We start from the raw sequence: 23,236 nt of genomic DNA, 5'->3' as shown, positions 1-23,236 counted from the left end.
ATTCGCGAATATTCGCGAATATATGGACGAATATTCGTCATATATTCGCGAATATTCGCATATTCGTTATATTCTCGTTTTATTTTCGCATATGCGAATATTCGCGTATGCGAAAATTAGCATATGTGAATATTAGCAAATACAAAATTAGCATACGCGCAAATTCGCATATGCGAAAATTAGCATATGCGAATTTTCTCATATGCAAATTTTCGCACGCCAGTCTCACACAGTAGTATTAGAGCCTTCTTTACACCACACGAGCTGGAAGCAGAGAGGGATGATCACTGTGATGTGTACTGTGAAGAAAAAAAAAAAAGAAAAAAAAAAAAACGAATATTCGTAATTACGAATATATAGCGCTATATTCGCGAAATTCGCGAATTCGCGAATATGCGATATTCGCGAATAATATTCGAATTGCGAATATTCGCGAGCAACACTAGTAAAGAATCAGAATTTATGTGACAGCTATTGGTCTTACAAAGCTTTCATAAGCTGGCTAGCCTAATTATATGATTATCTTGTTGAGAACCAATTAAACAATTTAATTACAAAGGCTTATGACCTAGGAACAACCACTTTAATTTCAGCAAAAGTGAGTTATCATTAAGGAGCTTATAAAATAGCTATTGTTTATTTGACAATGCTTGGATCTCTGACAGGATTGTACTTAAAGCGTATCTGTCAGATCCCACAAAAAAATAAATATATATATATGACTAATCCGGACCATGTACATCTAATTTTTATGTCTCAATCACCTATATCTATTATAAAAATCCCTCTTTTCATTAGCTCACAGTGTTAGAAATCCTCTCAGGGGAAGTGGTGTGTCTGCTCATGCAGCCTTGTCCATGACTCATCTCATGTCTGTGACTCTGGACAAGCCTGATGCTGCTGTAGGACTGGTTAGTGTCCCAGTAGGTATGGGGACCCCTAATGGTGGGATTTTTAGGAGCAGTTTTCTTTATTAAATATTTTATAATATTTTAAACAACCTTATAACAAAAGGTTTTTTATTTTCATCAGTAAAAACATATAAAATGTTTTTGGATCTGACAATGCCCATTAAAAGCCCACATTTAGGGGAACAGTACTCATTTGAGAAGCAACCCCCTCCTTTTAGCTTAATTCTACCTACAAAGGGGCAGAGCATGGAAGCTGCTCCTTTATAGGCAGACTTGCATACATAGTGAATTATGTGGACACAGATCCAGTGGAGCGTGGCTTGGGTCTAAGAATGAGGAAAGCCATATAAGGATGAACAGGGAGTCATGCTGGAGACCAGAAATTATATTGGAAACAGGCTGGACAGTAGGTATGAAAGGAGGAACTAGGCTAAAGCACAGGCATGGACAAAGTCCAGTAAATGAGGATGGGTTAGCACTCCTCTGTGCTCTCTCCTGTCTGATAGCACTCATTTGTGCTCTCTCCTGTCTGATAGCACTCCTCTGTGCTCTCTCCTGTCTGATAGCACTCCTCTGTGCTCTCTCCTGTCTGACAGTGCTCCTCTGTGCTCCTGTCTGATAGTACTCCTCTGTGCTCTCTCCTGTCTGATAGCACTCCTCTTTTCTCTCTCCTGTCTGATAGTACTCCTCTGTGCTCTCTCCAGTCCTATTAGACACAGAGGAGTACTATCAGACAGGAGAAAGCACAGAGGAGTACCATCAGACAGGAGAGAGCACAGAGGAGTCCTATCAGACAGGAGAGAGCACAGAGGAGTACTATCAAACAGGAGAGAGCACAGAGAAGTGCTATCAGACAGGAGAGAGCACAGAACAGTTCTATCAGACAGGAGAGAGCAAATAGGAGTACTATCAGACAGGAGAGAGCATAGAGGAGTGTTATCAGACAGGAGAGAGCACAGAGGAGTGCTATCAGACAGGAGTGAGAACAGAGGAGTCCTATCAGACAGGAGAGAGCCCAGAGAAGTACTATCAGACAGGAGAGAGCACAAAGGAGTCCTATCAAATAGGGGAGAGCACAGAGTACTATCAGACAGGAGAGAGCACAGAGCAGTACTATCAGACAGGAGAGAGCACAGAGGAGTGCTATTAGGCAGGAGAGAGCACAGAGGAGTACTATCAAACAGGAGAGAGAACAGAGCAGTGCTATCAGACAGGAGCGAGCACAGAGGAGTACTATCAGACAGGAGAGAGCATAGAGGAGTGCTATCAGACAGGAGAGAGCACAGAGGAGTCCTATCAGACAGAAGAGAGCACAGAGAAGTACTATGAGACAGGAGAGAGCACAAAGGAGTCCTATCAAAAAAGAGAGGGCACAGAGGAGTGCTATCAGACAGGAGAGAGCACAGAGGAGTACTATCAAACAGGAGAGAGCACAGAGGAATACTATCAGATAGGAGAGAGCACAGAGCAGTACTATCAGACAGGAGAGAGCACAGAGGAGTGCTACCAAACAGGAGAGAAAACAGAGGAGTACTATCAGACAGCAGAGAGCACAGAGTGCTATCAGACAAGAGAGAGCACAGAGGAGTGCTATCAGACAGGAGAGAGCACAGAGGAGTGCTATCAGACAGGGGAGAGCACAGAGGAGTACTATCAAACAGGAGAGAGCAAAGAGGAGTACTATCAAATGGGGAGAGCACAGAGTACTATCAGACAGGAGAGAGAACAGAGCAGTGCTATCAGACAGGAGAGAGCACAGAGGAGTACTATCAGACAGGAGAGAGCATAGAGGAGTGCTATCAGACAGGAGAGAGCACGGAGGAGTCCTATCAGACAGAAGAGAGCACAGAGAAGTACTATCAAACAGGAGAGAGCACAGAGGAGTCCTATCAGAAAGGAGAGGGCACAGAGGAGTGCTATCAGACAGGAGAGAGCACAGAGGAGTACTATCAAACAGGAGAGAGCACAGAGGAATACTATCAGATAGGAGAGAGCACAGAGCAGTACTATCAGACAGGAGAGAGCACAGAGGAGTGCTATCAGACAGGAGAGAGCACAGAGGAGTACTATCAAACAGGAGAGAAAACAGAGGAGTACTATCAGATAAGAGAGAGCACAGAGTGCTATCAGACAAGAGAGAGCACAGAGGAGTGCTATCAGACAGGATAGAGTACAGAGGAGTGCTATCAGACAGGAGAGAGCACAGAGGAGTGCTATCAGACAGGAGAGAGCACAGAGCAGTACTATCAGACAGGAGAGAGCACAGAGGAGTGCTATCAGACCGGAGAGAGATCAGAGGAGTACTATCAGACAAGAGAGCGCACAGAGGAGTGCTATCAGACAGGAGAGAGCACAGAGGAGTGCTATCAGACAGGAGAGAGCACAGAGGAGTGCTATCAGATAGGAGAGAGCACAGAGGAGTACTATCAGACAGGAGAGAGCACAGAGGAGTGCTATCAAACAGGAGAGAGCACAGAGGAGTGCTATCAAACAGGAGAGAGCACAGAGGAATACTATCAGATAGGAGAGAGCACAGAGCAGTACTATCAGACAGGAGAGAGCACAGAGGAGTGCTATCAAACAGGAGAGAAAACAGAGGAGTACTATCAGACAAGAGAGAGCACAGAGTGCTATCAGACAGCAGAGAGCACAGAGGAGTGCTATCAGACAGGGGAGAGCACAGAGGAGTACTATCAAACAGGAGAGAGCAAAGAGGAGTACTATCAGACAGGAGAGAGCACAGAGCAGTACTATGAGACAGGAGAGAGCACAGAGGAGTGCTATTAGACAGGAGAGAGCACAGAGGAGTACTATCAAACAGGAGAGAGAACAGAGCAGTGCTATCAGACAGGAGAGAGCACAGAGGAGTACTATCAGACAGGAGAGAGCATAGAGGAGTGCTATCAGACAGGAGAGAGCACGGAGGAGTCCTATCAGACAGAAGAGAGCACAGAGAAGTACTATCAGACAGGAGAGAGCACAGAGGAGTCCTATCAGAAAGGAGAGGGCACAGAGGAGTGCTATCAGACAGGAGAGAGCACAGAGGAGTACTATCAAACAGGAGAGAGCACAGAGGAATACTATCAGATGGGAGAGAACACAGAGCAGTACTATCAGACAGGAGAGAGCACAGAGGAGTGCTATCAGACAGGAGAGAGCACAGAGGAGTACTATCCAACAGGAGAGAAAACAGAGGAGTACTATCAGACAAGAGAGAGCACAGAGTGCTATCAGACAAGAGAGAGCACAGAGGAGTGCTATCAGACAGGATAGAGCACAGAGGAGTGCTATCAGACCGTAGAGAGCACAGAGGAGTGCTATCAGACAGGAGAGAGCACAGAGCAGTACTATCAGACAGGAGAGAGCACAGAGGAGTGCTATCAGACCGGAGAGAGATCAGAGGAGTACTATCAGACAGGAGAGAGCACAGAGGAGTGCTATCAGACAGGAGAGAGCACAGAGGAGTGCTATCAGACAGGAGAGAGCACAGAGGAGTACTATCAGACAGGAGAGAGCACAGAGGAGTACTATCAGACAGGAGAGAGCACAGGGAAGTTCTAGCCCACCCTGACATACTGGACTTTGTAGTTTTGGAATACTTGGAGGTACAGTGTTTGGATAACTCTTTTTTGCAGCAGTGTTCCCTTCAGCTCTGTGTCTACAGCTTTTGCAAAACTACAATTTCCAGCATGCCCAGACAATATAGTTTTGCAACATCTGGAGGCACATGTTTGGCAAAACTCTGTGTTACAGCAGTGTTCCTGCAGCCTTGTCAATCAGCCATCTCATGTCTTTGACCCTTGGACACCCTCATGCTGCTGTGGGACTCATCAGTGTCCCAGGAGGTATGGGGACCCCTAGTAGTGGGATTTTCAAAGGCAGTTTTCTTTAATAAAATAAGAAAATTTGTTAAAGAAGTATATTAGAAAAACTTTTGTTTTGCCAAGATGTACAACATATAAAATGTTTTAATATCTGACAGTGGCCATTTAGTAAATGTGATTTAACCCCTTCCCTAATAAAAGTTTGGATCACCCCATTTTCCTATTAACTGCTTGTCAATACAGGAGGAGCCGGCTCGACCTAATCAGCAGGTACTTACCGCATTAGAACGAGCCATTTCGTCCTGAAGCTTAACTGTAGGAATAACATCAGCTTTCATAGACAGCTGATTGTCACAGACATCAGCTGCAGGACCCCCCGTGGATGGCCCCGCCCCCCTGATCGCTGTGATTGGCCAGTCAATACAGATTGAGCAATCACAGCAAGGGAAGTTGAAAAAACTGCCTTTCACAGCACCCGATCTCCTCAGAAAAGACCCCTAAACTCCCCGTTACCCCTCCTAGTGATCCAGTGTAGGTGACATGAGCTGTGACCAGTGGTCACCAGTCTAGACCAGTGGTCTCAGATGTTGCAAACCTTCTTTTTTTTATTTTGCAGCACCTTGTACTGCTGTCGGCTTCTAAATAAGTGGTGATCTCATAACTGCATCTCTCCAGATGTTGCAAAACCACAACTCCCAGCATGGTCATAAGGCTCTTTTTTGGTGGAGGAGGAATATGCAATTCTTGCCTCTAAGATCACCAATGAGGCAGACCCCCAACCTTTCTTCCTTCCTCCCTCTGGTCATCATCCAGTGATGATGAGCCCCCTAGAAGGTGGCGCCACAGGGCAATGTCAGTAGAGCAGTAGAACCCTCCCCCCTAATCTAGTGTCCCTGTCCCCTATAACATTTTTAACTTTTTTTCCCTTGTACAATTCTTGTACAGTCCCTGTCCCCCATATAGGTGACCCCATCTGGACCCCAGTTCCAGATGATTATGAGCCACAGATTCCTGGGTTTGTTGGAAACCCAGGAATCCAAATTGACCCCACTGTTCTCACTAAAACTGACTTTTTCTTTTTTTTTTTTCCAGTAAGGACTTGATAGTGGCTCATAAGAACTTGTCTGCCCAACAGTTTGCGACTCAGCACCCCAATGCTTTTTTGGCTAGGCCCCCATCAATGCAGCAACTCAAGTGGCTTTGTGGCAGCCATTGCGCTGGGTGCAGAAATATACATGTCACTAGTCAGCCATAAAGTCGCATGTGAGCAGGGCGCGCCCTGGGAACACCCCCTCCATACGAGAACCTCTCAATCTCTGCAACGGTCAGCCACCCCTGTTTAAATCCTTAATTTAGGCTCTCTCATATTTAAAGACAACAGTTCATGTCGACATATGGGGTATTTCTGTAGTCAGGAGAAATTGCATTACTTATTTTGGGGAGCTTTTCTCCTTTTACCACTTGTGAAAATGAAAAATTGGGGGCTACACCAGCATGTTAGTGTAAAAAAATATATTTTTTTTACACTTACATGCTGGTGTTATCCCATATTTTTAATTTCCACAAGTGCTAAAAGAAGAAAGAACCCCAAAATAAGTAATGCAATTTCTACAGAAATACTCCATATGTGGACATAAAGTGCTCTGCATGCGCACAACATGGCTCAGGAGTGAGAGAGCACCATGTACATTTGAGACTTAAATTGGTGATTTGCACAGGGGTCGCTGATGTTTACAACGGTTCTGACATAAATACACATGACCCCATTTTGGAAACTACACCCCTCATGGAACGTAACAAGGGGTACAGTGAGCCTTAACACCCCACACAAATTTCCACTAAAGTTGGACGTGAAAATGAAAAATTTGATTTTTTCATTTTCACAAGGGGTAATAGGTAAAAAGCCCCCCCCCCTCCAAAAAAATAAAAATAAATTGTAACACTATTTCTTCTGAGTAAGGAAATACCCCATATGTGGATGTAAAGTGCTCTGCGGGCACACTATAGGGCTCAGAAGAGAAGGAGCGCCATTGGGCTTTTGGAGAGAGAATTTGATTGGAATTGAAAGCCATGTGCATTTATAAAGCCCCCATCTTGCCAGAAATGTGGACCCCTCACATGTGACCCCATTTTGGAAACTACACCCCTCACGGAATGTAATAAGGGGGTGCAATGAGCATTTACATTGAAAAAAAATCAAATTTTTTATTTTCACGCCCAACTTTAGCGATAATTCGTCAAACACCTGTGGGGTGTAAAGGCTCACTGTACACCTTGTTACATTCCTGGAGGGGTGTAGTTTCCCAAATAGTGTGCCATGTGTTTTTTTTTTTTTGTTTTGTTTTTGCTGTTCTATCACCATGGGGGCTTCTTAATTGTGACATGCCCCCCAAAAACCATTTCAGCAAAATTAGCTCTCCAAAAGCCCAATGCACTGCTTCTCCTCTGAGCCCTGCAGTGTGCCTGCAGAGCAGTTTACATCCACATATGGGGTATTTTTCTTACTCAGAAGAAATGGTGTTACAAATTTTGGGGGGCTTTTTCTCCTTTCACCCCTTGTGAAAATTAAAAATTTGGGGTAACACCAGCATTTTAGTGTCACATCCAACTAGTTTCCCAAATAGTGTGTCATGTGGGGTTGTTTTTTTTTTTTTTTTTTTTTTGCTGTTCTGGCACCATAGGGGCTTCATACAAAAAATCTAAATAGACAAATCGTCAGGTCCAGACGACATTCACCCCCGTGTTCTAAAGGAATTAAGTTATGTAATAGACAGACCCCTATGTTTAATATTCAGGGACTCTATAGTAACAGAGACTGTTCCCCAGGACTGGCGCATGGCAAATGTGGTGCCAATAATTAAAAAAGGGGTCAAAAGGTGACCCCAGGAATTATAGACCTGTTAGTTTAACCTCTGTTGTATATAAATTGTTTGAGGGTTTTCTAAGGGATGCTATTTTAAAGTATCTTGATAAAAATAAATGTATGACTCCATATCAGCATGGCTTTATGAGGGACCGATCCTGTCAAACTAACCTGATCAGCTTTTATGAGGAGGTGAGCTCCAGACTGGACCAGGGGCAATCGCTGGTTGTCGTATATCTGGATTTTTCCAAAGAATTTGATATGGTGACATATAAAAGGTTGGTGCATAAAATGAGAAGAATTGGACTGGGGAGAATGTGTGAAAGTAACTGGCTCAGTGATAGGAAACAGAGGGTGGTTATTAATGATACTTACTCTGATTGGGTGACTGTTACTAGTGGGGTACCACAGGGGTCAGTCTTGGGTCCTGTTCTATTTAATATATTTATTAATGACCTTGTAGAGGGGTTGAATAGTAAAGTAGCAATCTTTGAAGAAGATTACTAAACTCTTTAAAGTGGTAAACACTATAGAGGAAAGTGCACTGTTACAAATGGATCTGGATAGGTTGGAGGTTTGGGCTGGGAAGTGACAGATGAGGTTACACACTGATAAATGTAAGGCTATGCACATGGGGAGGAAAAATCCAGGTTGGGATTATGTATTAAATGGGAGCACACTTGGGACGACTGACAAAAGGACTTGGGAGACTTAGTTAATACTAAACTTAGCTGTAGTGACCAGTGTCGGGCAGCTGCTGCCAAGGCAAATTAAATCATGGGGCATCAATAGGGGCATAGATGCCCATGACAAGGAAATAATTCTACCACTGTACAAATCACTAGTCAGACCACACATGGAATACTGTGTACAGTACTGGGCACCAGTGTGCAAGAAAAATATAGTGGAGCTGGAGAGAGTTCAAAGATGGGCTACCAGGGTAATACGTGAAATGGGAGGACTACAGTACCCAGAAAGATTATCAGAATTAGGGTTAGGGGAGACCTAATAACTATGTATAAATATATCCGGGGACCTTACAGAGATCTCTCCCATGATCTATTTATACCCAGGGCTGTATCTATAACAAGGGGGCATCCTCTATGTTTAGAGAAAAGAAGGTTTCTACACCAGCAGAGATGGGGGTTCTTTCCTGTAAGAGCAGTGAGACTGTGGAATTCTCTGCCTGAGGAGGTGGTCATGGATGGTTAACTCTGTAAAAATGTTTTAAATGGGTCTAGATGCATTTTTGGAGAGTAATAACATCGCTGGTTATGTATACTAGATCTATAGGGACAGAAGGTTGATCCAGGAATCTATTCTGATTGCCATAGTTGGAGTCGGGAATTTTTACTTCGAGTATCTTTTTTTTTTTTGCCTTCCTCTGGATCAACAGAGTAGGGACTCATTAGGGCTATAGGTTGAACTTGATGGACTTTTTCCACCTTATGAACTATGTTACTAAATGTGACATGCCCCCCAACCTTTGCTTTGGACAGGCCTAGGTAAATTTCACGGTATAGTCTACACAGAGTGCCAGGCCCTGAATTCTTATGAGGAGCTGAGATGAAACCTGCTGGACAACTCTGGCTCCCTGCGATATGCAGGTTTTTTCTTGGCTCTTTAGTTAAACCAACTAAACCGTGTAACAAGATGACTATTCACCTGATTACCAATAGGGAGAGAATTTTCTCCACAGGATCAGTTGGGCCTTTACCCTGTTGTTTCCTCCACAGGTGGTTTAGGGAAAGTTTCTCTCCACATGACTTGCTGGCCACCATTGCCTACCTATAATTGTATTAAGTTTGCAAGTTTCCCTGATGACGGCACTGTATTAAGTTTCCCTGATGACGGCACTATTGATAGTGGAAGAAATGTGTTGGCGGTTTTACTTTGTACACGCTTGTGATGTAGCACCACTGGGCTGGCTGGGCCCTGCAAAACCCGGTTTGTGCTGTGTTTCTATCTATACTTGACCGTAGTCTGATTACCTTCCTAATTATGCTATAGACACTTTAGGCACATTGTTCTACATATTTTAATAGTTTAGAATATAAGTAAATTGTTAGGCATTTCCTGAGCACTATTTGTTTTTCATTTACATATTCTATGCTGAAAGAGTTTTTACACTATGCGTGAGTATACGTAGGACCCTAATTGAAGCTACATTTCTTTGTGGTGTTTAAATGTTAATAAGGTAGTGACACACTTCTTGATAACTTTAACAGGTGAGATTTGCTGAAGAATTTACATTATCCCTTCTTATGTCATCTGGCATTGGATTTTCCTGCCTTTTCCTCATCCTCCTCCTCCACCATTACAGCCAGAATATTTCTTAGGAGGCCAACTTTTTAAGTTTTAGGTTTGTTATTATTTATGTAGGTGAAGATTATTTGCGTTTTTTTTTTTTCTTTCTTTCTGTTTCAATAGTCTGAATGCTTTATTATTTATTGCATCCCGAATTGTTTTGGTTAACAAGATTGGTTTTCTCCTATTACTAACACATTTGTTCCCATAGAGTATGTGTTGTTTTTGAGATTTATTTAGCATTCTCTTAAACATATTCTATTTAGCTTGTGCACTTTTATTACTGAGGACAAAGTCCCAAAGTAAGCCAATCTATGTCCCAATCTAAGGTCCTCTTGTTGTTGGTGTAAATTAGCCTTCCTGAAGTTCAATGTGTTTGTAGCTCCACTAGTAGACACCTTCTTATATGATAAAAGAAAACATACTATTTAGTAGTCATTTATAAAGTTGTAGAAACAAAAGGGAAGGTTACTTTTAGCAGGAATCTTCCTGCTATTTCTTCTTCTCCTGTGTTCAAAACACTAAGCTAGTTGTTATACAATAGCCTCTTGTTATTATTAAAGGAGTACTCTAGTGAAGAGTATTCCTGCTCCATCCTGCCCGGGCTGCAAAATAAATGAAAATGAATCATCACTCACCTCCCTGGGTTCCCGCGGAGTGTCACTACAGCTGATCGGTCCTCCGGTCCATCCTCGTCATACTTCCGGGTGTAACGAAGCGTCACATGGCGCTCAGCCTATCCCCGGCCGCCACGATGTTCAGCCTCGGCCGGGGATAGGCTGAGCGCCATGTGACGCTTCGTTACACCTGGAAGTATGAAGGAGATGGACCGGAGGACCGATCAGCTGTAGTGACGCTCCGCGGGAACTCAGGGAGGTGAGTGATGATTCATTTTCATTTATTTTGCAGCCCGGGCAGGACGGAGCAGGAATACTCTGCACTAGAGTACTCCTTTAATTATTCCAGAGTAATGTAACTGGTATCTTTATTGTTTAGGTCTGAATGTCCATTTGTTAGTGTTATCTATTTTCTTGCCTTAAAGGGGTACTCCATCCCTAGACATCGTATCCCCTATCCAAAGGATAGAATGGTATATCCACGCACTATTCCTATACTAAACTATGAAAAAGAAACAAGACACAGACTTAAAAACACCTCTGAGGCAAAATGGTGAAAGGCCATAGGTACATACAGGCACACAGGTTCAGTACCAAAATCAGAATGATTTTAACAGGGAACAAGAAATAAATAAGGAACTTAAAGAGGTACTCCGCCCCTAGACATCTTATCTCCTATCCAAAGGATAGGGGATAAGATGTCAGATTGCCAGGGTCCCACTGCTGGGGACCCCCGGGATCGCCGTTGGGGCACCGCGAGTCCGCTCTGTGCGTAATGACGGGCGATACAGGGGACAGAGCAGCGTGACATCATGGCTCCACCCCTCGTGACATCACGGCCCGCCCCCTTAACACAAGTATATGGCAGGGGGCGTGGTGACCGCCACACCCCCTCCCAAAGACTTGGATTGAGGGGGCGGGCCGTGACACCACGAGGGGCGGAGCCGTGACGCAACGATGCTCTGGCCCCTGTATCACCTGTCATTACGCGCAGAACAAACTCGCTCTGTGCAGTAATGATAGCGGGGTGCCGCAGCGGAGATCCCGGGGGTCCCCAGCAGCGGGACCCTGGCGATCTGACATCTTATCCCCTATCCTTTGGATATGAGATAAGATGTCTAGGGGCGGAGTTCCTTATTTATTTCTTGTTCCCTGTTAAAATCATTCTGATTTTGGTACTGAACCTGTGTGCCTGTATGCACCTATGGCCTTTCACCATTTTGCCTCAGAGGTGTTTTTAAGTCTGTGTCTTGTTTCTTTTTCATAGTTTAGTCTAGGGATAGTGCGTGGATATACCATTCATCTGTTGATAAACTGCCGATTTGTTCTTGAAATTTCTGATATTTATATGTCATAAGTAAGGATGCATGCCACACAACAACAACGCCAGATTATCTTTATGGGTGTTTCTACTGTCTTCTGGTTTATGGATGTATTAATAAAGTAAGACTTTACTTGGAGCCTGATTGCTGTAGGTGAAGCCAAGTTCTGCAGTCTAACAATTATCCAGCCTCATTATAGGAAAAGCCATGCTGGGGACCAGTAATTAGAGGGGAAACCATGCTGGGGATTAGGAATGAGGGGGGGGGGGTCATGCTGGGGACCAGAAATGAGAGGGGACTTTGGCTTAGGACAGGGAATGATATAAAGAGCCATGCTGCGGACAATGATTGAGATAAGCCGTCATAATGTGATGTCATGGACCGCGCAGCCTTCAAAACCATTTCCTGTCTTGTATGTCTTTGCTTTATTATAGGCAATATGGATAGTAATAGTACTTTAGTTTGTCATAGTGATTCCTGTTTAACTACTGCAGCTGACATTTGACTGTTTGACTATTCTTCAGCTTGTTCCCTTACTTGCTGTGACCCCTGGATTGTTTACTTGACTTTGCTTCTGTTAGCCCTTGCCGTGACTTACGACTCTACAGATTTTTTGCTGTCTCCTTGTTACCACCCTCCACTTGTTGATTATACTTTATAATTTGATCCACTACTACAAGTGTGTAACAATGGTGAGCCAGGTGTAATGACTCAACCTGGTTTTGGCTGAAGGGTTAACTTTTCTGGTGTTTGGCTAAAGCATCATGCATAGCTGTGGTGATGCCTGGTCCTATCAGAAAGCTTAGACTTCACATATGCTACCACATGTCACATATGCTACCTGTATCCACCCCCTCCTCAGGTGCATATAAATCACTATCCAGCCTGCCATTCATTGTTCATGTTTCTCCCAGCACTTGCTCCTAAATTGCTATACTGTGTATAATTGGCTATTGACACCTGACCTTTTTCCTGTTATCCATATCTATACGTTGTTCTCTCTGGTAAAGACCTAGCCTGTTGACTCCAATTTTACATTTGTTTGTGTTTTCCCTGTCTGTCTTATATCTAGTTTTTTTTTCACCTGTAGTGCTTCATATTCTGACATGATTTCCATGACCATTGTACAGTTCTGTACATTGTTTTTGGCTTTTGACACCCCTACACTTAATTTCAGCACAGGGACAGTTAAGCAGTTGTGGATCTGATATTTAGGGTGGAATGCGCAAGTAGGCAGGGAAAAAAGGGTTCTGAGTGAGCTCAGGGATGCACTATTTCCTGCCCTACACGACACTAGGGATGAAAGTGAAGCTGGGAAACAGGAATGAGAGAGGAGTCTGGCTCAGACAAAAAAAATTAAATGGGGAGCCATGCTGCAGAAAAGAGATGAGAGCAAGAAAAATTATTGGCATGGGCACCTTTAGACCATGCATCTGATCAAGTCTGTGCCATTGGAAAAAGTAGACCCACCGTTACTACAAGTGCGTAATAACGGGGAGCCAAGAATGGAGGTGGAGCCTTGCTGGGAAATAGGAATGGGAGGGGTGCCTGGCCTGGGAAAAGAAATTAGATCAGGTGTTAGAGAAGGAGACATGATGGAGACCAGGAATTAAACACATTATAAAATACATGTGTGGTTGCCCTTGGGGGGTGTATGGTAGGGATGGTATGATGTTGATATATGAGGGGTTAATATTAACCCAGTCACTCGTGACTCCAGGGTGAGGGCTGGTATGCTGAATCTATGTTCCGGCCTATCACCGCCCTTCCCAGAAGCGATAGGTGCAATGAAATGACTGAAGGTCCACAAGCAGATTTAACTTGAACTTGAATAACTTTACTGCAGTGCTTGCAATATCCAATGCGTAGTAACAGTCTCATATAACAGTTCTTAGGTTGCTTAGCGACTGGCAGAAGTTGCGGACCTTGCATTAAACTTGTAGTCTCTGAATTTAGGGAGTGATGTGCAGATCCGTCCGGATTTAGGGGAAATATTGGGTCCGGTGATACTGCAGAGTGCTTAGGGGATGACACACTCTATAATTTAGATCATTCAGCTGTTACCGCAAGGCTCAGGCCTAACTCACTGCGTTTACTGCGATATAGGTCTTCTCTCATCAAGAGCCAGGAGAAAGAGAGAGAGAAGATGGCCGCCGCTCCCTTATATGGGCAGGGGGCATGGCGATTCTGATTGGTCCGAACATCTGCCATTCACCAGTACATGGTGTGATGGGATTACTGACGTAAGAGGGCCTCCAAAGGTCCTTAAGCTAAAACCATAGAGTTCACCTTGTCACATGACCCGCAGGTCCTGCAACGCTAATAGAAACAGGTAATTAACCATTTATATACAGAAATAATACTATATACATTATTCTATGGACAAATTAGAAATCTATATACTATAATAGAGGCGACTAGGGGCAGACTGACTAACAGAGATTACTAAGTCCTAGGGACTCTGGCTACGGGGACCCATAGATAAATAAGTACCGTATGAAATGCGGTACTGGGATACCACAAACCCCCTTACTAAACATAAGTCGGCCTCGACATCTGTCCCCTGAGACAGAGGGACTAGGACGAGAATTAGAACAGGATGATTTACATTCAAGCTAGACATCCTACTTAGATATTTGAATACTATCTAGACATTGGAATGCTATCTAGACACTTAAATGCTATATAGACACTAAAAGGAGCTATCTATACTTTAGTTTCTAGCTTCCTATATAACTTTATAAAACTTTTTATACATTTTTTTAAGCTTACTAGACATTAGTTCAGCTCTCTATACTGTTAGCTTCAAGCTGACTAGACATTTTGTTATCTCACACATTTTATGCCAACAATAAAAGTTACCTGTTAGTTAGTACACGAAAGGTATACTGGCTAGCCCTAAGCTAGGTCACAGTAAGGGTGGCTGCTAGGGTCTATCGACTACACGCTACGTACCCCTAGAGCACTTCTCACAACCTAATAGGTTATTCTGAAAATTACGTGTTTACTTTTGTAGTAGCAAGAGCTTCTACTGGCCAGGCAGAGCATCTCACACACGCAATGAATAAAGAAGAGAAGAAGTGTACCTAACAGTGGCAGGAATTGGGTATCAATATGCTACAATTCCTTAAGTGTTTTCTTAAGTGAGATATTTATTTTGATTTATGTGATTGAGAAATTTTGAGGTAGTACATTAAGTGAGTAATAGTGTTGCTCACGAATATTTGCAATTCGAATATTATTCGCGAATATCGCATATTCGCGAATTCGCGAATTTCGCGAATATAGCGCTATATATTCGTAATTACGAATATTCTTTTTTTGTTGTTGTTTTTTTTCACAGTACACATCACAGTGATCACCCCTCTCTGCTTCCAGCTTGTGTGGTGTAAAGAAGGCTGTAATACTACTGTGTGAGACTGGCGCACGTAAATTCGCATATGCGAAAATTAGCATATGCTAATTTTCGCATATGCGAATTGTCGCGTATGCTAATTTTGGATATGCTAATATTCTCATATGTTAATTTTCGCATACGCGAATTTTCGCATGTGCGAAAATAAAACGAGAATATAACGAATATGCGAATATTCGCGAATATATGACAAATATTCGTCCATATATTCGCGAATATTCGCGAATTCGAATATGGCCTATGCCGCTCAACACTAGTGAGTAATCTAGAGTATTGAAAAGTGATCAGCAGAGCATTGAAGTGGGTTATTAAAGGTACTATGTGTGCAGGTACTAAATGTGAATCCTGATACCTGATGGGTAATTTGCCCTGTGTAGTCCTTTGAGACCGCCGCAACACCACCTCCAAGTCATCAGGAGTTCCTTCACTTGAGGATTCTTCAAGAACTTCAGTCCCCGAGGGACCAGCTGGAGGGCTGGAAACAGGAGCAACTTCTTTAGTAGAACTGAGGGGTTCTCTTAAAACAGATGGAGGAGTGGCTTCAACGACCGGAGCGGTCACTGGAGTAGGACTGAGGTTGGGTGTAGCGTCCAATGGTGGTTGACATGGGGCAACAGCTACTGGCAACTGTCTGGTTGGTGCGACCAGTGTCGGCTGACTGCATGGAGCTGGGAACGGTATGCCCCAACACATGGTAGGCTGCTGAGATGGGAACAAAGGAACGTCCATAGTGGGATGAATTCCTTCTCCGCCTTGTCGGAGGTGGAGTAGAAGTAGCAGGAGGATCAGGAGGAGTAGGAGGAGATGGGCCAAGCATATCTTCTTTCCGGCACACTTTTATCCTATTCCGGTGAACCACCTGTGGCTCGAACCCGTCTTTTTGTATCTCATACACGTCCGTTTCAGGATAAGGAACTGCAGTGATGGTGTATGGCTCCGTTTCCCACAGGGAGTCCAATTTATGGGTTCTAGGAAATTTTCTGAGCCACACTTTATCTCCAAGCTGCAAGGGCTGAGCGGAAGCAAGTCGATTATAGTCTTTCTGCTGGGGCTCATGAACTTCACCCATTTTCTTCTCAAGTCTCATGTCCTTGGCCTCCTCAATTGTTCGTCGATGCTCTAACACCCAACCTTGGGAAGCCTGAGAATTGTTGAAAGGTGCCTGTAGGCCAAAGGATCAATCCTTTGGCAATTGGCCGTGTTGGCCCATCATCAAGAAAAAGGGCGTATACCCCGTAGAGCAGTGAACAGTGTTGTTGTAGATTTCCAGGAGTTCTGGCAGCAGATGAGGCCACTCTTCGTGCTTCGAGACAGAGGCTGCTCTGAGCATCTGGATGAACACTTGATTGATCCTCTCACAGAGTCCATTCCCTTGGGGATGGTAGGCCGTTGTCCGGAGCTTCTTGCAGTCATGCAACCGGCAAAGTTCCTGGAACAACTGGGCTTCAAAGGCGGTTCCCCGATCCGTGAGGACCGATTCGGGACACCCCAACGGTTTGATCCAATGCCGATAGAAGAGTTGAGCAGCAGTCTTGGCGGTAAGATCCTTGACGGGGACCACGACCACCCACTTGGAATAATGATCCACCATTGTTAGAGCATGACAATAGCTAGATCGAGTGGGGGCCAGCTTCATATGGTCCAAGGCAACAATGTGATTCGGTCTTTCTGTACAGATGGGATGTAAAGGGGCTCTTGCGTCCCTCCGGGGGTTCTTTATCACGTTGCACACGGAGCACTGGGCACACCATTTCTCGACGTCTCCCTGCATCCCAATCCAGTAAAATCTCCTTCTGACGGTGATCTCTGTCTTATTGCCCCCGAAGTGTACGGATTGATCATTATAGGCATTTAGAACCATGGCTGCATCCCTCCTGGGAACCACAATCTGGTGTATGCGGTCTCCGGAGACTGGGTCCAGGGAATTTCGGTAGACCAAACCCTTGTGCAGGAACAGGCGGTTTCTCTGCTGCCACAGCCGCTTCAATTAGAAGTCTCCATGGGCCTTGCGCACCCGAGTAGGCACTTTCTTGTGGAGGCAATAGTCGAGGAGGTCCCCAATAACTCTGCTCTCATCCTGAAGTGTCTTCCAGGTAGACAGATCTTCAGAGACCTTGGGAAATTCAGGTCCATCACCCGTCTGGGCAGTTAGAGCATTCTGGCTCACGAACCTTCGGTAGAAGGGAGGAATTTCTACATCTTCCCACACATCTTCAGCAGGAGTGCTTCTCCCGGGGCCATGCGGGAAAGAACATCCGCATTGACATTGGTTTTTCCGCTGCGGTACTTGATGTTAAAGTCATAGTTGGCCAACCGAGAGGCCCGACGCTGTTCAAGAGCTCCCAACTTAGCAGTGTTCAAATGGGCCAAGGGGTTGTTATCAGTGTAGACCGTGAAGGGAGTAGCAGCCAGATAGTCTTTAAACTTCTCAGTAATAGCCCAAACCAGGGCCAGGAGTTCCAGATTGAAGGAGCTGTAGTTAGCATCATTCTTCTCAGCACCTCGTAGATGCCGGCTGGCATAAGCAATCACCCTCTCCTTGCCATCTTGCACTTGAGATAAGACCGCCCCCAGACCTTCAAAGCTAGGGTCTGTGTATAAACGGTTGATTCTGGACCTTCTTCCATTAAAGCCCAGCATTGGCTCTTCCAATGGCCAATCTTACCACAATGGCTGCAGGCAGGGCTCTGATTACCAGGCAGTCTCACAGGAGGGGTATTAGGTGGATCAGCAGGGCGGGGGTCAGGTTTCTTAGGTGGGAGTGTTGCAGATCTAGGGGGATTGGGCCGGATGGCCATTTCTTTAAAGGCCTCGGCTAACTGTTCAATGTCCTGCTTAATGTCTCGCAAATCAGCTGTCCCAGGGTTAGGAGGAGGTGTTGTAAGGGCAGGCTGAGAAGGGACAGGTGACTGGGGCGAGGGTCCCAGGGGTTCGATCACTTTAACCGCCAGTCTCTTAAAAGCTGGGAAGGCCATATCGGGATTTTGCACAGCTAGCATTCTAAGTTGAGCCTTGTCCCATTTATTCAATGCTCCCTCTATAAAACGGTCCATCAGCACTCGGTTACCCTGATCGGGCGTGATGCCATCCAGCTTCTGCACCGCCTCTAATGCGTTCTGTAAAGCTACTGCATATGCTCTGAGAGTCTCACCTGGTTTCTGACGTCGCTCATATAGTCTGAGGCGTATTTCAGAGGGGGAATGAGATTAAAACACTTGAGAGAGCCCCTCGAAAATCTGTCCCACTGTGGCCTTGTCAGCCACTGGCCAGGTGCGGAGTTCCTCCAAGGCAGGTCCCTGGAGCTGTCCTAGAAACAACTGTACCTGTTGATGAGGAGGGAGTGCATAAAACCCGAAGATTTCTTAGGTGGGAGTGTTGCAGATCTAGGGGGATTGGGCCGGACGGCAGGCTCTGACATTCTATTATTGAGTGTGCTGGCCTTTTAAATGAAGCTTGTATCTGTATGTCCCCGACTTTGGGCTCCGGCAAGATGGCTGCCGCTCCGCAGACTTCGGTGGGCGGAGTTTCTGAATCCTGCGCGCGGGAAGGCCTCGCGCCGGTTTTAACTCTTTTCAATGCGGATTGCAGCTCCGCTGTATTCTTCGCCTCCCCCCTTACTTTTCGTGTGGCCTCCTTGTAACGTTTGCCACACGCGCCATTCTTTTAAATTAAACACAGTCTCTTATATAGGGGGAGTACAATTTCACTAGTGGCAATAGTAGGCACACCCCCGAATCCTGTTCGTGACGCCAAAAAGGCTTTGTGGTAGCCCTTGGGGGGTGTATGGTGGGAATGGTATGATGTTGATATATGAGGGGTTAATATTAACCCTGTCACTCGTGATGCCAGGGTGAGGGCTGGTATGCTGAATCTATGTTCCGGTCTATCGCCGCCCTTCCCAGAAGCGATAGGTGCAATGAAATGACTGAAGGTCCACAAGCAGATTTAACTTGAACTTGAATAACTTTACTGCAGTGCTTGCAATATCCAATGCGTAGTAACAGTCTCATATAACAGTTCTTAGGGTGCTTAGCGACTGGCAGAAGTTGCGGACCTTGCATTAAACTTGTAGTCTCTGAATTTAGGGAGTGATGTGCAGATCCGTCCGGATTTAGGGGAAATATTGGGTCCGGTGATACTGCAGAGTGCTTAGGGGATGACACACTCTATAATTTAGATCATTCAGCCGTTGCCGCAAGGCTCAGGCCTAACTCACTGCGTTTACTGCGATGTAGGTCTTCTCTCATCAAGAGCCAGGAGAAAGAGAGCGAGAAGATGGCCGCCGCTCCCCTATATGGGCAGGGGGTGTGGCGATTCTGATTGGTCCGAACGTCTGCCATTCACAGTACATGGTGTGATGGGATTACTGACGTAAGAGGGCCTCCAAAGGTCCTTAAACTAAAACCATAGAGTTCACCATGTCACATGCAGGTCCTGCAACGCTAATAGAAACAGGTAATTAACCATTTATATACAGAAATAATACTATATACATTATTCTATGGACAAATTAGAAATCTATATACTATAATAGAGGCGACTAGGGGCGGACTGACTAACAGAGATTACTAAGTCCTAGGGACTCTGGCTATGGGGACCCATAGATAAATAAGCACCGTATGAAATGCGGTACTGGGACACCACACATGATATCATTAGCTTTGTTTATTCGTTTACTGTACATGTCTGCTTTATTTTTTAGGAACTGTAACCTGTATTCTGTATGTTTTTCTTTAAAAAGATCATCATCATGTGTAATGAAGCAAGGTATACTGTCCTCAGCTTCACCAGTACAAGCGCCGAAAACTGGGGATGCATGTTCCTGTTGAGTAAAAATTCAACCACAATATTATAGCAGGACAGGAGGCTTAATTGCAGCAGTTTTGGGACACAACTTCAGGTGCCCTCAGGTGTCACTCTATATGACTTGTGTAACAGATATTATGTGCCGTGTAACATAGCTGCATTCATTTTTCTTTTGTGAAGCCCCTTTGTCCCCCACTGTGCAATGAAGGACAAATTACAACCACAAAATGTAGTTATACAAAGGGCCTTATTGTTGTGGCCATGGACAACCATTCCCATAGGGGCCTGAGAGAGAATAGGACAGGAAGGCCTTCTTGCCTCACAGGATAGGGGATAAGCGTTTGACCATTGAGAATACCCACTGTCTTCGGAACGGGGGGCCGTCTCTCAACAGTAAACTCACCAATCATTTACCCCTGAGCACTCTGGTCCCCAGTCATGCTCATGCTGAACAGCAGTGACAGTTCACTCAGCCAATCACTAGCTGAAACAGGACAGCCTCCAGTCTTCTTGGGAATGATGCCACAAGGTTTGCACATCTGGATTTTGGCATTTTCTAATACTCTTCTTTGCACATTTTATGAAGCTCTGTCAAACTTCATGAGGACTGTTGATGAACAAACTTGTTCAGGGGTTTAGGAAATGTTTGATTGGGTTCAAGTCAAGGCTGTGGCTGAGCTACGTCATAGCGGGGTGGTCCCAATGGCTATTAGCCACTGGGACTTGTAGCTAATGACGGACATCACCGACCGCAGTAATGTCCTGCATTAACCACTTAGACGCCACGATCAAAGTTGATTGTGGCATCCAAAAGGTTTAAAAAACATCCCAGCAGCTCAGCGGAGCTGATCGGAACCACCACAGCGAAAATGCTGTGTCCTGATCAGCTTAGGGGATGGCGGGAGGTCCCTTACCTGCCTCCTCGCAGTCCGATCGGAAGCCTTTGCAGCCTGGAGCAATCAAGCACCAATAACATTGATCAATGTTATGCTATGGCATAGCATTGAACAGTGTATGCATTCTGAAGATTGCATGTAATAGTCCCCTTGGGGACTATAAAATAGTGCAAAAAAAATTTTAATAAATGGGATTTAAACCGTTTCCTAATAAAAGCTTGAATGACCCACTCTTTTCCCATAAAAAAATATGAAAAGAACAATAACACCATAAACATAAGTAGTATTGCTGTATGTGTAAATGTCCGATCATCAAAAATATTATGTTTATTAAACCGCACGGTCAATGGCGTATACGTAATAAATACCAAGTTCCAAAATTGCACATTTTTGGTCACGTTGTATACCTTAAAAAAATGTATAAAAAGTGATCAATAGTCCCATCAAAACAAAAATGGTACCGATAAAATCTAGAGATCCCTGTGCAAAAAATAAGCCCTCATATAGCCCTGTATATGGAAAAATTGAAAAGTTATAGGGGTTGGAAAAGGACATTTTTAAACATGGTAATATTCGTACAAAAAATATATTTTTTAAAGAAGTAAAACAAAATAAAACCTTTATACATTTTAATTGTATGGACCTACAAAATAAAGATAATTTTTACTAAAAAGTTCTCTGCGTAAAATCGGAAGCCCCAAAAAGTTACAAAATTGCATTTTTTATTTTATTTTGCCCCACAAATATGTATTTACATATATATATTGGCGTAGATTTTGTGGTGAAATCATTGATGTCATTACAATGTAAAATTGTTGGCGCAAAATACAAGCCCTTATATGGGTCGGTAGGTGGAAAATTTTAAGCATTATGATTTTTAGAAGGTGAGGTGGAAAAGATGAAAGTGCAAAAATGAAAAAACCTGATGCCCTGAAGGGGTTAAGCCACTCCTGCGTTATCTTGACTGTGTATGTAGGTTCACTGTCTTGTTGGAAGGTGAACCTACAGGCCAGTCTGAGGTCTAGTGCTTTCCCTTAGCCCTTACCAGTCTCCCTGACCTAGTTATTAAAAGACACCCACGCAGCATGATGCAGCCACCGCCATGCTTCACTGTAGGAATTGTATTGGGAAAGTAATGAGCAGTGCCTGGTTGCCTCCAGACATGATACTTTGAATTAAGGCAACAAAGTTGACTGTTTTTGGTTTACTCAGACCAAAGAATCTTGTTTCTCACAGTCTGATAGTCCTTTAGGTCCTTTTTTGCTAACTCTAGGTATGCTTTCATGTGTCTTTTACTGAGGAAAGGCTTCTTTCTGGCCACTCTGCCATGAAGCACAGATTAGTGGAGCGCTGCAGTGATGGTTTACCTTTTGGAAGTTTCTCCCATCTAAACAGAGAATCTTTGGAGTTCAGCCAAAGTGACCACTGGGGTTATGGTCATGAATCTTAGTAAGGCCCTCTTCTCTTTTTTTGTAATCTTCTTCAGATCTGTGCCTCTACACAACCCTGTCTTTGAGGTCTACAGGCAGATCCTTCCACCTCATGGCTTGGGTTTTGCATTGATATGTATTGTCAGCTGTGAGAATTTATATAGGCAGGAATGTTTATTTTCAAATTATGCCCAACCAACTCAACATATAGTAGGTGCTTCTAATCAAGGTAAAGGAACATCTCAAAGATGATCAAGAGAAATAAGAGGCCCCAGAGCTAATTAAAGGATATGAATAGTTAAGTCAATGTTTCCCAACCAAGGTGCCTCCACCTGTTGCAAAACCTACAACTTTCAGCATGCTCGGGCAGCCAAAGGCTAGGGGCACCCTGGTTATTTTAGGGTGCGTTACCACAGGGCGTATACGCAGCGTATTTGACGCTGCGCAAAATTTATGGCAGCAGCGGGAAATACGCTGCGTATCCCTTGCTCACTATACACACAGGGCTTTCCGGCGGCAGCCCTATGTGTGTAGTGAGTTTTGGAGGCGGAGCCGCGCGGCACAGACACGCCGGCATATGGCTCCGCCTCCAAAACTCACTACACACATAGGACTGCCGCCGGAAAGCCCTGTGTGTATAGTGAGCAAGGGATACGCAGCGTATTTCCCGCTGCTGCCATAAATTTTGCGCAGCGTCAAATACGCTGCGTATACGCCCTGTGGGAATGCACCCTTAAGCACAAAATAAAATAAGATAAGAGTGAATGTGTCTGAAAACTTTGCAATTGCATTGTAAATACAGTGGAAACATGCAGCAAAAGTTTGCATGGGCAGACATTTCATAT

The sequence above is a fragment of the Hyla sarda genome, chromosome 5, assembly GCF_029499605.1.
Source record: "Hyla sarda isolate aHylSar1 chromosome 5, aHylSar1.hap1, whole genome shotgun sequence".
NCBI lineage: Eukaryota > Metazoa > Chordata > Amphibia > Anura > Hylidae > Hyla > Hyla sarda.
This window is presented reverse-complemented; position numbering follows the sequence as displayed.